The following is a 15455-nucleotide window of genomic DNA, read 5'->3' as shown; positions in this document are numbered from 1 at the left end:
GCCGTTAGGCCATTATATCTAGTGAGAAATGGACAGTTACCATTATGCCACATTATGGTATGCCTTGGAAGCTAGGAAATGTGTTTGTTCTAAACTTGAAGGATGGTGGAAAGCCACTGCATGTTTCTAAACATCACCATAATTCCGTTGAAACTACTTGAACTGATAACAGGCTAGCTACAAAGACTGAATATCAGTGGTAGGAAATAAAAGCTGAAAAGTGCAGCAAGTTTAACAGCAAGATGAGAAAATGTGAAATTCCACAGTGGTGCTGGGTGCAGAATGAGGAGCAACATTTCAGAAGTAGAGTTGGTGAGACTTGAAATGTAATTGGATACAGAGAGCAAGAGAGGGTTTTTCTAAGTGGTGACCTCTTACTGTTTTCCCAGAGTAGAATTACTGCACTGAAGAAAATGCATGTCAGTGTTCTCTTCAAAAATGCAAACACTGGGGCTAGGGGTAGTGGTGACTCAGTCACTAAAACACATGCTGTGCAAGCTTGCAGACCTGGGTATGATCCCCAGAACCCCCCCCCCCCAAAAAAAAAGCAAGACATGCTTGCTTGCATCAGTAATCCTGGTTCTCTGGTAGCCAAGAAAGACAGACACCTGGGGTTTGCTGGATAGCTAGTCTATCTGAATCAGTGACCTTCATGTTCAGTGAGACACCCTGTCTCAAAACCTAATGTAAAGATCAATAAAGGAGAACACCCAACATCAACCTCTGGTCTCTATATGCATGTACCAGTGTGTATGAGTACATACCTCTATGTACTTATACACATATACAAACACATACACAAAGTTTTATATTTTTTAAATTCTGAATCAATTTAATGGGAGGGAATGCTGTCTCAATGTTGTATTCATTCATTCTGAAAAATATTATAAATAAATGCAAACTTATTACCTGATTTTTGTCACCTGTCATGTTGATGAGCTGAGAGAGGCAAGCAAACCTTTCTTCTTAGGTTTTCTTATCTTTTCAAATTTGGAGCCCTTCTTTCTGTAGGGTTCATAATGCTATGTTGTAAGGCCTGTGGTCATTTATAGCAGCCACATCTGGACTGTTTCTTGAATAACAGCCAAGAGAAAATGTGAAACCCAAATGGAATTTTCTAGGCAACCAAGCGCACCGCAGAAGGTGTGACCATGCTTTAAAAAAATGAAAAATAAATAAAAAGCACTGCCAGCAAGTTCCTTGATTAGTATTATGGGAAAGTGTTGGGTCCCAAGAGCTAGATTTCAATGCTGCTTCCTTAATAGTTTTATATTTTTTTGTCCAAATCATTTTAATTCTGTGGGCCTTTGATTTCCAATTTGTATAGTAGTACTTTCTTAACGGATAATTGGGATGATGTAAATTTCCTCATATTTGCAAAATGAGAATTTTATTCTAACTAGTTTTACCTCTTCAAGGACCTCTATTTCCAGTATTGTCTGTTTCTGTTTCCTTGCTGGTGCACATCAAAGCTTGTGGATGGCTGGGTGATCTCTTCCTCTGAGCTGTGTATGTGACAATCTGTGTACTTTCTTTTACTTTGACTGAAGAAAAAAAGAAGCAAGAAATGAGCAGGGGCCCTTTTGCTATTAAAAATAAATGTTTTTCCCTCCTCTCTTTGTCTTTCTTGATGATGTACTTCACTTAGGATAGGTGAATTAGTCGTCCCCCCCCCCCCCCGCTTTCCTACAGTGTTGTATACTTTATGATGAGCCCTTGGATTCTGTAACTATTAAGACGAGTTTCCTGTTGAGGTAGCTGCTGCTGCTAGCTTAGTGCATGGAAAAACTGTTGTTGCATCTTTTATTTTTACTTTTTGGCATTTCCTGAAGGTGATAGGAAGAGGAAAAGTGATCTGCTGCTTGGTCCTCCCCTGCCTCCCTGCAACAGCTTCTCATTTTGAGTAATTGAACAGCTTTACCTTTGTGTATATGCCTGTGTTCCTCCATCTCCCTCTGCATCCACCAGAAAAAAAAAAAAAAAAACCTGCTTAATAGCAACCCCCAACCCCTCATTCTAGTGTATTTCTGACTTATGCCCTTGGTAACATCATATTCAACAGAATACTATTCTGGTGAGAATATCTGTCACCACATGGCTACCCTGCTGCAGATAGATAGACATGTATTGTCATTATTTACACTCTACAAATGAGAAACTGGGGTAGAAAAAGAACAAGGTACTAGTGTGTCCAGACTGGAAATGTAGCTGCAAGAGGCTTTTGTTTTCTTTTTCATAGACCTAGGGAGCTTTTAAATATGTATGTGTCAAGATCCCTAGGAAGATGCCCATTGCCACAAAGCACATGGAGGTGGGAATGTGCCTGGCTCTCCTTTGGTGATTTTTATGAGTCCATGTATCCATGGAACAAAGCTCTGTGGGGGCTGACAGGATGATACCTGGGCTTCTGTTCCTCACAGCTCAGGTTATCAGCAGATGTGCTGCTGACTCAGTGAAGTAAGTACATGCCATTCCTGGGCATGGTCCTCACTTTCTCTATGTAATGCTAGATGTAATTATGCAATTGCCTTTCATGCATGATATATATTTATATCTAACTTGAAGTCTTATCTGTCTTCAAAGTAGCTTGGGCTTGACCTTTGTCCTCTAGTCAACCTTTTCCTGGCAACTAGATCTTTAATTCTCTACTGTGTGCCTATGTGAGTCCCCTCTCAAGTCATGTAACTTCTCATAGGCTACATTGTATGATAACACATTTTTCTGCATCTGTTTTTTCCATTTAGATTGTAACTAAGCAACAGAGCATCTCTGTATCCTTCATAGCATTTGGTGGTAGATGGAAACACCAAGTATGGGGCAGTAAATACACCCATGGGAAGGTGAATCTTTTGTCTACAACAAAAATCCACTGATAGTTTATATTGAATATATTTGAAATTTAGACAATGAGCAAAAAAAATCATCATTCATTTATTTTTTATTTTTCACTCTTCTGTCTTTTATTGTAGTTCCATCAAAAGAAGCTTACAGGTATACTTTTTAATTCTCTTTTAAGACATACCATAATTTCTAAGCAGTTACTAGTCTGTTAGGAATGTACCAACTACCAGTGACAGAGCCAAAAAGCATTTTTGGTTTGCTCAAGCCAGGATGAAAATCAAAGTTCTTAGAACCAAACACACTCTAAGGCACAGCTCTTTGAACTGCACAGGACTGACTGCTGTCCTCTCCCTGTGGGAACTAGGAACCAGTGTAGAGCTATGGTTTGGGCACAGTTCTTGTTGAGAAATCATCAGAAGGATCAATTGATCTTTCCTAGATCAGGTTTGTGTCATGGTTTCAATTCAGGAAATTGTCACCTAAGTTGAAAGCTGCTTGCTGAGGAAACCTTACAAAGGCGCTCTTGTTATGGCTTCACAGATTATTAAGTAAATCATGTCTGACTCCAGTTGCTGGAGAACCAGAACTTGAAAGTCAGAGTGTGAGAACTAGCCAGGGTGCAGTGACTGGGGAGAAAGGATTAAATTCAACACTGGTAATATCCATTTCTGGTCTTTATAATATTCTCTAGGCTGCCAGTTTTCTACAAAGGAAAATAATTAACCTGATTAACTCCCAACCCTGGCCTTCCTTTCTTGTATTAGTGGATATAAAGTTGCCCGAGGCAGCCCTTAGGCACTTATACTGTAATTATACACCAAGCTGAATAGGACAAAACTAAAAAGTATCCAAGTCTTTCCTCCAAGTGTGAATCTCTGTGTTGGCTGAATGTCAGTCAAGATATTTCAGCAAATCACATTTGCAGTTACCTGACCTGTATCTACTTCTCTGTGTCCCCCAGACTCATAAATTTCTCTCAGCCTTCCCAGAGGTCTGATGCATCACCTAGTTCTAATCAGATACTAGGACTCTGTTCTCCTACAACCAACCAACTTTTCTCTTGTGGTAGAAGAACCTCCATTTCCTCTATGGTGATGGCCCATGTGCTCCAGACTTGCTTTGCAGGCAGACGAGTTGCAGCCAAGGCGGTGTAATGTTTTCATTCTCTCTGAAATCCTTAGAACTTGCAGGGTATCCCATCATTTCTATCCCCCTTTTCAGGTGTGTTTTGTATTCCTACCTCCACAGATCCTGGTCAGAAGTAACTTTGACTTCTATATTGTCCCTGTTTGGGTGCTCCTTACAATGTAGACATCCTGAACCTACTCCCATATGTAAACTTTTCAAATGTCGGCTTGATATTCAAGTTGCTATTATATCTTTCATAAGGAGGGACTCAGTAGTCGTTGAATAAATTTCAAGTTTTATTAAAATAGGACTTAGTCCTTTGGTTCTCCTATCTCTCTTAGATTCTATAATCTAGGTGAGTAAAAAATTAAATGTAAATTATTTTCTATCACCTAAAGGAGAAATAATATCTGGTCATTGAGACATCATTGGTGGGAAAAAATAACTATGGGATGTGTCTCTATATTGGACTGTGTATACACAGATGAAGAATGATTAATAAATATATGACACTGCTTAACTATGGCAAAACGGGTGATGCTGCTTTTTAAAAATGCAATAGCCAGAGATGGCAAAGTGTGGTTTAGAGGAAGGAACTACAGTGGTTTCTGCTAAAGGGAGTTCAGTTCCCAGGGTCTCTAGCTGCATCCAAGGTCATGTTCCCTGGCCCTACACTGAGGATCAAGGAAGCACTTGATTACCCTTTGGCAAATAGGAACAGGTGTTAGAAACACCTACTCAGTTAACAGGCTTCCTTTTGCAATACCGAGGATGGGGAGAGGTTTGGAGAGTGAAGAAATTTGTTTTCTTAAACACTAAGAAGGGCTTTCAGACTATAGGACTTTGGGAAATTTCACCAGGGCACAGACAGGCAGAGGACTGAGCATGGGTAGAGGACGAAGCAAGGGAGACAAGGCACAAGGCAACTTGAGAGAGCCCAAAGCTGGGGCAATGGGAGTTTTTCTTTCACTGTGGACACGCTCCACCAAGTGTTATATTTGACATGTGCTGCTAGAACATGACAGGAACACCCCCAGGAGTTTATATTCTTCTTACTACCTGACTCAAAGAGAATAGGATGTGGTGCAGAGAATTCAGAGGAGATGGCACATTAAAAATTGACATTAAATCATGCACACTTCCTGATATACCCTGCTGATTTATCTCCTGAAAGCATTTGATGGCCGAGAACCACTACTGAGTTCACCAGGTTTGGGTAGACTGAAGCCAGCAGATTTTCAAATGGCTGTAAGAAGTTGACTGAAAATCCTCTCCAGCAAAGGAGGAAGAATTGGTTTTTCTTAAGCTATCCATGATAAATTGGCTTTCAGGTTTCTGTGTTTGTGTGGGAAGGAGAAACAAAAGGATGTGGTTTTGACTGGTACTGATGAACAGTTGAAAACTGTTCTCTGTTTGAGAAGCTTTCACCTGTGAACTGCAGAAGGGTGTCCTTTACTGGGTTAAGAATGTGTAGATATGAACTGGCTTGTACTGAGAGTCCAGTTGACAGCCTCTGCTAACTTTCATTGTAACCTGTGTCGCCAGGCATTCATGGGGCTACCCAGGCTTCAATCCAGTGATCAGGTAAATGTTTGGAATAAAACAGTTGAATCCAGCTAAAGTAGCATAGTTCCACCTGGTAAGAGTCAAGGGATGCATGTTCATACACATATTTCACATTCTAACCAAAGTCAGCATTTATCATCCAATTTGTCTCTCATTGAAATGTTATAATGATGATTGATAATGAATTAGCTCTATCCCTGGTAATAGAGTCTAATTTTCTACTCACACATTACTTTCTTGGAATATTATTCTTGCTGCATTTTTGCTATTTTTCCTAAGAACAGATAATTATCACAAAGAGCAGATTGGCATGAATGAGACATGGAAGCAAAGCCCAATTAGTATACAGAATTTTTGACTTGTTCTGTTTCTTTCAATTTCTGTATTTGAAAGGGCTTGAAGTGTCTCTTAAGAACAATTCCCATTGCCCTCAGATTCTCTCTGGATGTGTTCAGGTGCAGTTTTCCACAAACATGAAGTAGTTAAAGTGATTATTCACAGTGATAACTTTTTCCTGGACTTAATTACTTGAGACTAGTCAACAGTGAGCCCTGACTTTGGAAAATCAGACTTTTTTGCTTGGGGTATTTGAAAATCTATTCCATATCATTCCTAATGCAGCATGCAATAATTTTATCTCCATAAAGAATGGACATTTGCATGTATATTTTGCAGAAGATGACTAGATTGTTTCATATGGAGTAAACACTCATTTGGAATCACTCACTGCCTGAGCAGATGTTAGAAGAATCTGCAATATATTCTTAGTGAAGTCAGTGTTGTAATTAGGTTGAAACTCATTTAGGACTTTTTAAAAATAATATTTCTATAAAAGAGAAAGTTAACAAAGCTTAGTTTTAAAAGGACTTAAAGTGAACCTATAGTGGTACTGCACATTGTGTTTGTGGTGTTCATGTGTGTGTGTGAGTGTGAAGGTGAAAAAGCAGAAGGATTTACGAAAGGAAAATAGATGTTGGATACAGTCTTTACCCCTCATCTGGGTAACTTCTCTTTGTAATAGACTGAGACTATTGCAGAAAACTACAACTGTGCTCACTTCAGCAGCACATATACTAAAATTGGAACAATACAGAGATTAGCATGGCCCTGCTCAAGGATGGCATGCAAATTTGTGAAGCAGTCCACCTTTTTTAAACAAGATATTTCATGACAAAGTCATATTCAATCAATATCTATCCAAAAATCCAGTCTGACAGAAGGTACTAAAAGGAAATCTCCAACCCAAGGAAGGTAGCTACACCCATGAAAACACAGGCAATAGATAATCCCACACCAGCAAAAATCAAAAAAAGGAAACACACACCACCACTACCACACAACACCATTACCACCACCAACAACAAAATAGCAGGAATTAACAATCACTGGTCATTAATATTTCTCAATAATAATGGACTCAATTTGCTAATAAAAAGACAGAAGTTAACAGAATGGATACAAAAACAGAATCCATCTCTCTGCTGCATATAAGAAACTCACCTCAACATCAAAGACAGACATAACTTCAGGATAAAGGGTTGGAAAAATTTTTCAATCAAATAGACCTCAAAAGCAAGCTGATATAGCTATCCTAACATCTAACAAAATAGACTTGAAACCAAAACTAATCAAAACAGATGGAGAAGGACATTTCATATTCATCAGAGGACAAATCCACCAAGATGATGTCTCAATTATGAACAACTATGTCCCAAATACAAAGGCAACCACATTTGTAAAAGAAACATTACTAAAGCTTAAATTATATATCAAACCCCACACATGAATAGTGGGAGAGTTCAACACCCCATTCTCAGCATGGACAGGAAATCCAAACAGAAAACTAATAGAGAAATAAGGGAACTAACAGATGTTATGACTCAAATGAACCTAACAGGTATCTATAGAATGTTTCATTTAGACACCAAAGAATATACCTGCATCTCAGCACCTCATGAAACCTTTGCCAAACTTGACCAAATACTTGCTTACAAAGCAAGTCTTAACAGGCACAAAAATATTGGAATCACCCCTGTATTTTATCAGATTATCATGGATTAAAGTTGGAGTTCAAAAAAATACAAACTACAGAAAGCCCACAAATGCATGGAAACTGAATGACTCTCTCAACTGAATAACCACTGGCTCAAGGAAGAAATAAATTAAAGACTTCCTAGATTTCAGTGAAAATGAATGCACAACATATCCAAACTTATGGGACACAATGAAAGCAGTACAAATGCAAATCTTTAATAATTAAAAAACAAGGAGAATCTTTTTCTTTAATTATTTGTCTATGGTCATTGGGTGATAAATTATAAAAGATTAAAACTACCACTTATGATCTTACAGAATTATATGTCTTGAGTGATATTTCCGGAGTTTTTAAAGTAAAGCAGGTCTCCATGGAAGATATATACTTATTTTCATTGGGAGGATCAAAACAGGTGTGGAAATTAAGTGATGAGAGACATAGATGAAGAAATCCCAAGGAGAAGCCTTGTGGAGATCTCTCATTTATGCAAAAGATAGAGAAGGTGCAGGGTGGAGATTGTTTCTATGGTCCAAGGTATTTTGGTCAAGAGAGGTTGGAAAATTTATTCCTGTTTATAAAACTTACATTTTCAAAATCCCCCCACCTGTCTTTATTGTTTATGCCATCCTTACCTATTTCTTTCTTTTTTCTTTTGTCAATATAACAAAAACTATAGAGTTGGTATAACTGCCATCCTTGTCCTCACAGAATTTTTAAGTGGGTGCAACCATGGGTATGTAAAGAAAATATCGAATAGAGATATAAAATAGCACTTCTAAAACTAAGGCATTATAGTAAGGGTTCTCTGATGGCACAGCACTGGGAGAAAACAATAAAATAAAGAAACAAGCTTTAAAATTGTATGGAGAAGCACCTTCCAGATGGAGGGCATAGTAAGTGCAAAGATCCTGAGGTAGAACTGTCACTCTGCCATTCAGTGCTGGTCTTTACAAACTAATACGTAGTAGCTGATGACTGAGCATTTGCAGGATGAGCATGTTGACCTATCATCAATGAATTCATAATGAAGTAGACAATGGGAGATTGACTGAAAATACATGTACTTGGTATAAGTAGAAACATTCAGTATTGCTATGCACTAGGCAGAATACTCATGCTTTTACATAAATCATCTTACATAGCTTAGAAAACAATCAAGCATGAACTCATCCTTGTGATGATTAGTTTTAAATGGTAACTAGCCATGACCTTGGAAAAGACCCTGAGTGAGGCAGTGCCTAGATTAGGTTGGTCTGCACACATGCCTGTGGGGCATTACATTGATTATTAACTGATGTACAGAGACCCAGCACATTGTGGAAGGCATCATGCCCTAGGCAGGATGTCCTAAACTACACAGAACAGAAAAAAGTTCGAAGCAAGCAAGCCAGCACCATGAGTGCATTTTTTTCTCTGTGTTCTTGACTATGGATGTGACATGGCTAGCTTCATGGGTTCCTCCCTTGGCTTCCCCAGAATGGTGAATTATAACCTGGAATCAGAAGCTAAAATAAGTAATTTCTCTGTAGGTTGTTTTGATTAGAATATTTTATCACAGCAGCACACATGAAGCTAGAACAATCCCATTTTCCAGGTAGTAAGTCAGCTAAGGTTCTGTGGTATAATGGCTAAGAATTTTTGTTCTAGAAATATGTTGCTGGAAGTTTCTCTGATCCCATGGTCTAGACGAACCTCTTCCACCTGTGGTTCCAAAGCCACTTATAAAATAATTACTCAGAGGCTTAATATTAATTAAAAACTGTATGGCCTATAGTTCAGACTCATTATTACCTAGCTCTTACAACTTAATTTAATACATTTCTATTAATTGTTTTGCCATGTGGCTTCATGGCATTACCTGTTCTCTCACATCTTGCTTTTCCTGGCAGTGGCTCACAGCTTCTGCCTGGCCCTACCCTTCTTCCTCTCCATCTTCAGTTTGAATGTACAGCATAACATTATTCTGCCTCAGCACTGGCCAATCAGCTGTATTTGTCAATCAATGATCACAGTGTACAGAAAGACATCTCACAGCAGAAACAGGTTGAGTAGATTGCACTAACAGCTTTTTCACTTGGTAGCTTTGTAATCATTTACCATTACCATTGCTGCATGGATTAACCATGGAAAATACTTAGAATAGACCCTAGCATAGCATGATACAGGTCTCCTAAAGGCCATTGTTCTCATTGTCAATCATCAGTTAAAAAGATTGGCAACAAGTAAGGGAAACTGCTTAAGACTATGGCAAAGAGCTACCAAGAAAGATTCTTAAGCTGAGTTTTAAATGTAAAGTGGAAAAATAACCAATTTCTCCAAATGGTGTGTGTATGTGTTTCAACTGTCTTAGAATTCTTTGAAAATATAAAAATATGTTTACCACATATCCAATTGCTGTAATAGTAGTTCCCCAAAATACTGCAAGGCTTTACAACTTACACACATGAGAAGAAAATTATTATCATTTTCTGTCTTATAACACCCAAAAAATAAATTTAGGCAGTTTTTTCTTTTGTTCTTGTAAGTTAAAAGCTAGAAAACAATGTCCAAGCAGATGGTCAAGTTGAAGAGGAGGTGGGTGATACTTAAGCTTCATATCCCCTGAAGATGCTTGGTTTAATTGTGTGGAAGGGGTATGAAGTATGCTAATTTGTGTGCACTTCTATTATACAATCTGTAATTGAGACATCCATGTGACAACTTCTTTTATAAAAGAAAAAAAGACCTAAAAGTATCATCTGAGTTTCTGAAGGAAGAGAATGGATCAATTATTTTATGTGTTTGAAATATCTTCAACTTTTATTCACTACTTTTTATTTAGGGGCACTATAAATTCCTAGTTTCACACTTTCATTACTGAGATGACCAACATACTCTGTGTTGCTTTTGAAACTTAATTCAGTTATGTAAATTAAGATTACATGATTATAGAAGCAGAAAATTCAAATATGAAAGAGCAACCAGGTGAACGTTAATCTGCAGGATAAAAAAGTAGTTAAAAATTCAAATTTCATGCTAATTCATAAGATGTTTAGTATCTGAAAAAATAATCCCCCAAAGTTGAAGGAAAGGAAAAAACTACCATCTTTGTGTTTTCATATACATATACATACATATACATGTGTACACATATGGATGCTTACAAATTGGGCTTTCTGAAGGTTACTAAGAAAGACTATTATGAATCTACTGGGTTATTGCAATTTTAATACACAGGAATTCAGTAGTTATTATGAGAATTCAATGGTTTGTTTCTATTTATATTTACATAAATAAAATCTCAATGCCTGCAGACTGTACTTTATTAGAGGAATAATTTTCTATCCCAGAAATTGTGCTTCTGCATCTGGGCTTAGCTTTAGGCTCAGACAGACAGACTTTTTAAGAGTGAATTATTACTTACACAGTATGGTTCTGTCCTCAGTCCTCCTTGGCTTGCCTGAGTTGCCATTAGAATGCAAACTGTGTTATATATATCAAAGTTTAACAAGAATATGGAAGATCTATTTATTTTACCATCTAAGTTCCCTCTCTCTGTCTGTCTCTGTCTCTGTCTCTGTCTCTCCCTCTCTCTGTCTCTCTCTCTCTCCTTCCTTCCTCACTTTCTCCCTCCCTCCCTCCCTCCCTCCCTCCCTCCTTCCCTCCCTCCCTCCCTCCCTCCCTTTCTTCCTTCTGTTTTTTTAAAGAATTCCCTAATACTGCTTAGGCATTTCTCTCCAAGGGCCGAGCCCTGACATTCCTCTAAATTTCATGTTTTGTAGCTGGTTAACATCTCATAATTCACTACACTTTCAATGCTAGATAATCTCCTTCTTCTTCTTCTTCTTCTTCTTCTTCTTCTTCTTCTTCTTCTTCTTCTTCTTCTTCTTCTTCTTCTTTTCTCCTTCTCCTTCTCCTTCTCCTTCCCCTTCCCCTTCCCCTTCCCCTTCCCCTTCCCCTTCTTCTTCTTCTTCTTCTTCTTCTTCTTCTTCTTCTTCTTCTTCTTCTTCTTCTTCTTCTTCTCCTAATTTTCATAGAAGTCTTGACCTTTTTTTCCAGACAAACCCTTTACTTCATTTCTTTAAAGACTGATTAACTTGCTTAGTCTAGTTCATAAATCTTTTCTTCTACTACTTTTATATGCATATTTATTTTGAAATTAAAATATAAATACGCCATCTCTCTCTATTTCCTCCCTCCAGCCCCTTCCATGTACACCCCTCTCAAGTTCATGGCCCTTTTTTAATTGTGTAAATGCATAAATGTATGAATACAATGTTCTGATTCTTTTTAGTGTTGTTTGTGGGTTTTGGATTTTAGAGCTGACTGTTTAGTATTGGATAACCAGCTGAAGGATAACCAACTGGTGTGCTCTTCCCTGGGGAAGCCCCTTTCTCCCACTCTGAGCAGTCAATGGTTGCCTGTAGTGCTCTGTCTAGGGAAACAGTTCTGTGAACTATCCCCCCTCCGCATTAGCATGTCTAGTGATGTCATCGTTCAGGTTTTGTTTGGGCAGCCAGCCATATTCTTGGGGTGTCTTGAGTGCTGCATCCCTGTTATTTCTAGGAGACAGGATCTCTCAGCAGACTTCTTGGTCCTCCCACACTAGAATCTTTCTGCACCCTCTGCCTCTATGTTCCCCGAATATTAGGAAGTTGTGCTGGGGATGTATCCATTGAGTTGGGGCACTCCACGATTTCACAAGTAACTTTTGCCCCTAATTCTTCAATAGATTTAGAAGTAATGCTGAGAAACTCTCTCTCTCTCTCCTCTCCTCTCCTCTCCCTCTCTTACACACACACACACACACACACACACACACACACACACACACACTCACTCTCTCTCTCTCTCTCTCTCTGCCAGTTAAAGATTTAAAAGGCAGGAAAAATCTTGAGCACAACTGGTAGCAGCAAAGACATCTCAAATATTTGGAAATCAGCAACCAGAGTAGCAGCTGAAGAAAGATGTTCATTTGGGGAGGGGAAGATACACAGAGAAAAAGACCCTCTGCAAAGCTGCAGTGAGGGTAGGGTTGGGGGAGTGGACACTCAGGAAGCAGAAAAAAATCAATGTCTTCTTAAGGGCTGTTTTGTAAATCTTAAGGGTTTTGTAAATCTCTGAAGAATTTTCCTCCCCTAACTTAGGGTTGATAAATTTGAAGAAGGAAAGGGTGGTTGATTGACCCACAACTTGATCCAACCTTGAATGAGCCAGTCTGTCAGCAGGGGGCCTGCTTGTGGGAGACAAAATCATGTGTTTTGAGTTGCCATGCTTTCAGCTCAAGTCAAGAAGATGTCCGCCATCTTGGGAAGTTGCCAACTTTATTACATAGCTCTGGCCCTTCTCCCTCTGTTTGTCTACCAGGGAGTCTGTCTAACTCTTAGATTCTTGGGAGCACGTGCCTGTCACCCTGCACTCTAGAGGTTGCAGCAGGAGGATCAGAAATTCAAGGTCATCTTTGGCTTCATAGTGTTCGAGCTAAACCTGGAATATACATGAAACTCTGCTTTGGAAAACAAAATCATGTAGATATCTATGTGTATGCCTGTATGTGTGTAATTTCTATTTCTTGTGTTGGGATGGCTCCAGTAAGTTTGCCAATTTTATGAGAAGAGGCCAGGACAATAAGATTTATAGGATTCTCCCCTATAGATATCACTTCCCAATTTTCTGAATTCAATTTTTTCCTCATCTTTATTTCAATATAATTGACAAATAATCTACATATTTGCTTTTATAATGTGATGATTTGAAAGATGAACACATAAAATGATTACCACAATCAAATTAACACATTAATTACCATGATTAGTTAATATATTTCAAGTAGATATAATCATAATATTAACTGTAATCACATATGATATACTGTCACCACAAAAAAACACTGTTCTAGTTGTAATTCACAGTTTATATACATATATCCTTGTTTTCCCTGCCCAGAGCCCCTGAGACCATCTAAATTCTGCTCTCTAATTGTCCGTATTTCAAGAAATGTTAATATTTTAGCATTACAAGTCATATTTAGCAAACAAAGAAACAATGAAAGACAAAGTATAAACTCCACTTGATCATCAGTTTCTGTCTGTTGACATTTGCTAATGTTTGATGCAACTTGGTATATTCTCTATGTGGATAGAAGCCATGTGGTTTGTTTCCCAAGTGCTCAGCAGTTTGCTTCATGCATGCATAGGACTGTACGTGGGTAAGTATCCACATAGCTGAGTACTTTTAAAAAGATGAGATACTAGTATTTATTGTAAAATGTATCCTTTTATTTTTATAAATGGTTTTATATGTAACATATTCATTAATATAATTTTAATGGCAGGATAGGAAGTAACATGATTTGACAAATGCTTATTTTAAAGCTATCTCCATTTTAAAATTTCTTACTACAAATACAGTATTTCAAGAAAGACATCAGTTTTATAGTGTATTTACAGTTGTTTTCTAATGATAAAAACTTTAGAAGTAGGATTAATGAATAAAAAATATGTTGCCTCACAAGCATAATTCAAATACTGTGTTGAAGAATAAATTGAGACAGTAACACCTATCTATGCATAGAGTATAATTCATTTCATTCTTTTCCTCTGAGGTCATCACTGAAATGAGAGAAAGGATATGCTGACAAGTACTACGTTTTTGGTAATTTTCTTCTGCCTGCTTATCCTGAAAATGGTTTCTTGGTGTCTTAGTTAGGGTTACTACTGCTGCAATGACCAAAGTAACTTGAGAAAAAAAAAAAAAAAAGGTTTATTTGGCTTACATGTTCTGAATCACAGTCAATTGAGGAGGGCCAGGTAGGAACTCAAGACCTGCAGAAACTGGAAGGCAGGAGACACGGAGAAGTGCTACTGACTGGCTTGCTCCTCACTACTTGCTCAGCCTGCTTTTTTAGAGCATCCTGAACCTCCAGGCCAGGGATGGCACCATCCATAATGGGCTGGGTCTGCCCACATCACTAATTAAGAAAATACCATATAGATCTTGCCTAAAGCCAAATCTTAGAGGGGCAATTTCTCAATTGAGGTTCTTTCCTCTCAGATGACTATAGATAATGAGAAGTTGTTGTAAAACTGGCCAGAACACTTGGGATAAGACAACACAATCATAAGGACCTAGACTAGGGCAGAGAGAAATCATGTGTGGAGAGACAGCAATTAATCCTGGTACTTGAAGATAAAGCAGGTCTTATGGTTTTTGTAAAGGCCAAATACAAGCCAAACATGGTTCTACAGGTGTTAAGTTTAGGCACACATTGAAAGAGGTAAGAATTTTAGTGGGATAGTCTAGATTTTAGGTCCTCTGCCTTTGACCTCAGGCATTCTCAGCATGATCGTTGGAATTACAGAGGACCTTAGTAAATTGTGTCTTCTTACTTTTAGAGGCATACTTTCAAGCACACTCTTCAGTGATGGCATCTTTCACCATCAGGACATCTTCAGCCTTGTCTTTACCCAGCTTTTTTTCTAATAAGAAGTTATCATGGTCTAGCTTTGACTATGTGTTGTTCAGAGATTTAGCAAATAGTATTTTTAGGTATCAAGGTTGTTTGCATTTGTGCTTGAGAAAAATTCCCCTGTGATATATGTTATACTTTGGTGTGACTGAGAAAGTTATTAGATACATCAGCATAGATTTCCTTTCATTTTATTTTCCACCTACAGGGCTTCCTACACTTTTGTAAACTGCTTCTGTAGGTCCTTAGAAAAATGAATTTACTTGTCACAGAATTATGCAAACTCTTTTTTCATTTTTCTTTGTTAAGAAAATTTCTACTCACTCCAATGCTATCCACAGAACCCCCTCCTCCCTCCTCCCATCCCCAGCCCACTTTCCTAAGCCACCTCACATCCCCACATCCCCCAAATTGAGGTCTCCCATGGGGAGTCATCAG

General features: G+C 38.2%; 1 protein-coding gene and 1 non-coding gene across 3 annotated transcripts in view; both read left to right on the top strand.

Annotated features, from left to right (window-relative positions):
* The window catches only part of Prkg1 (protein kinase cGMP-dependent 1), a 1194442-nt gene that overhangs the window by 222022 nt on the left and 956965 nt on the right, over window positions 1-15455 (top strand). The window lies entirely within an intron of this gene.
* Window positions 6585-6687, top strand: LOC118576825. Its single transcript, XR_004944034.1, has one exon. It is a non-coding gene; the product is annotated as a U6 spliceosomal RNA (small nuclear RNA).

Source organism: Onychomys torridus, chromosome 1, assembly GCF_903995425.1.
Source record: "Onychomys torridus chromosome 1, mOncTor1.1, whole genome shotgun sequence".
NCBI lineage: Eukaryota > Metazoa > Chordata > Mammalia > Rodentia > Cricetidae > Onychomys > Onychomys torridus.
Note: the sequence above shows the minus strand (reverse complement) of the source record. Positions and strands in the feature narration are given on the sequence as shown.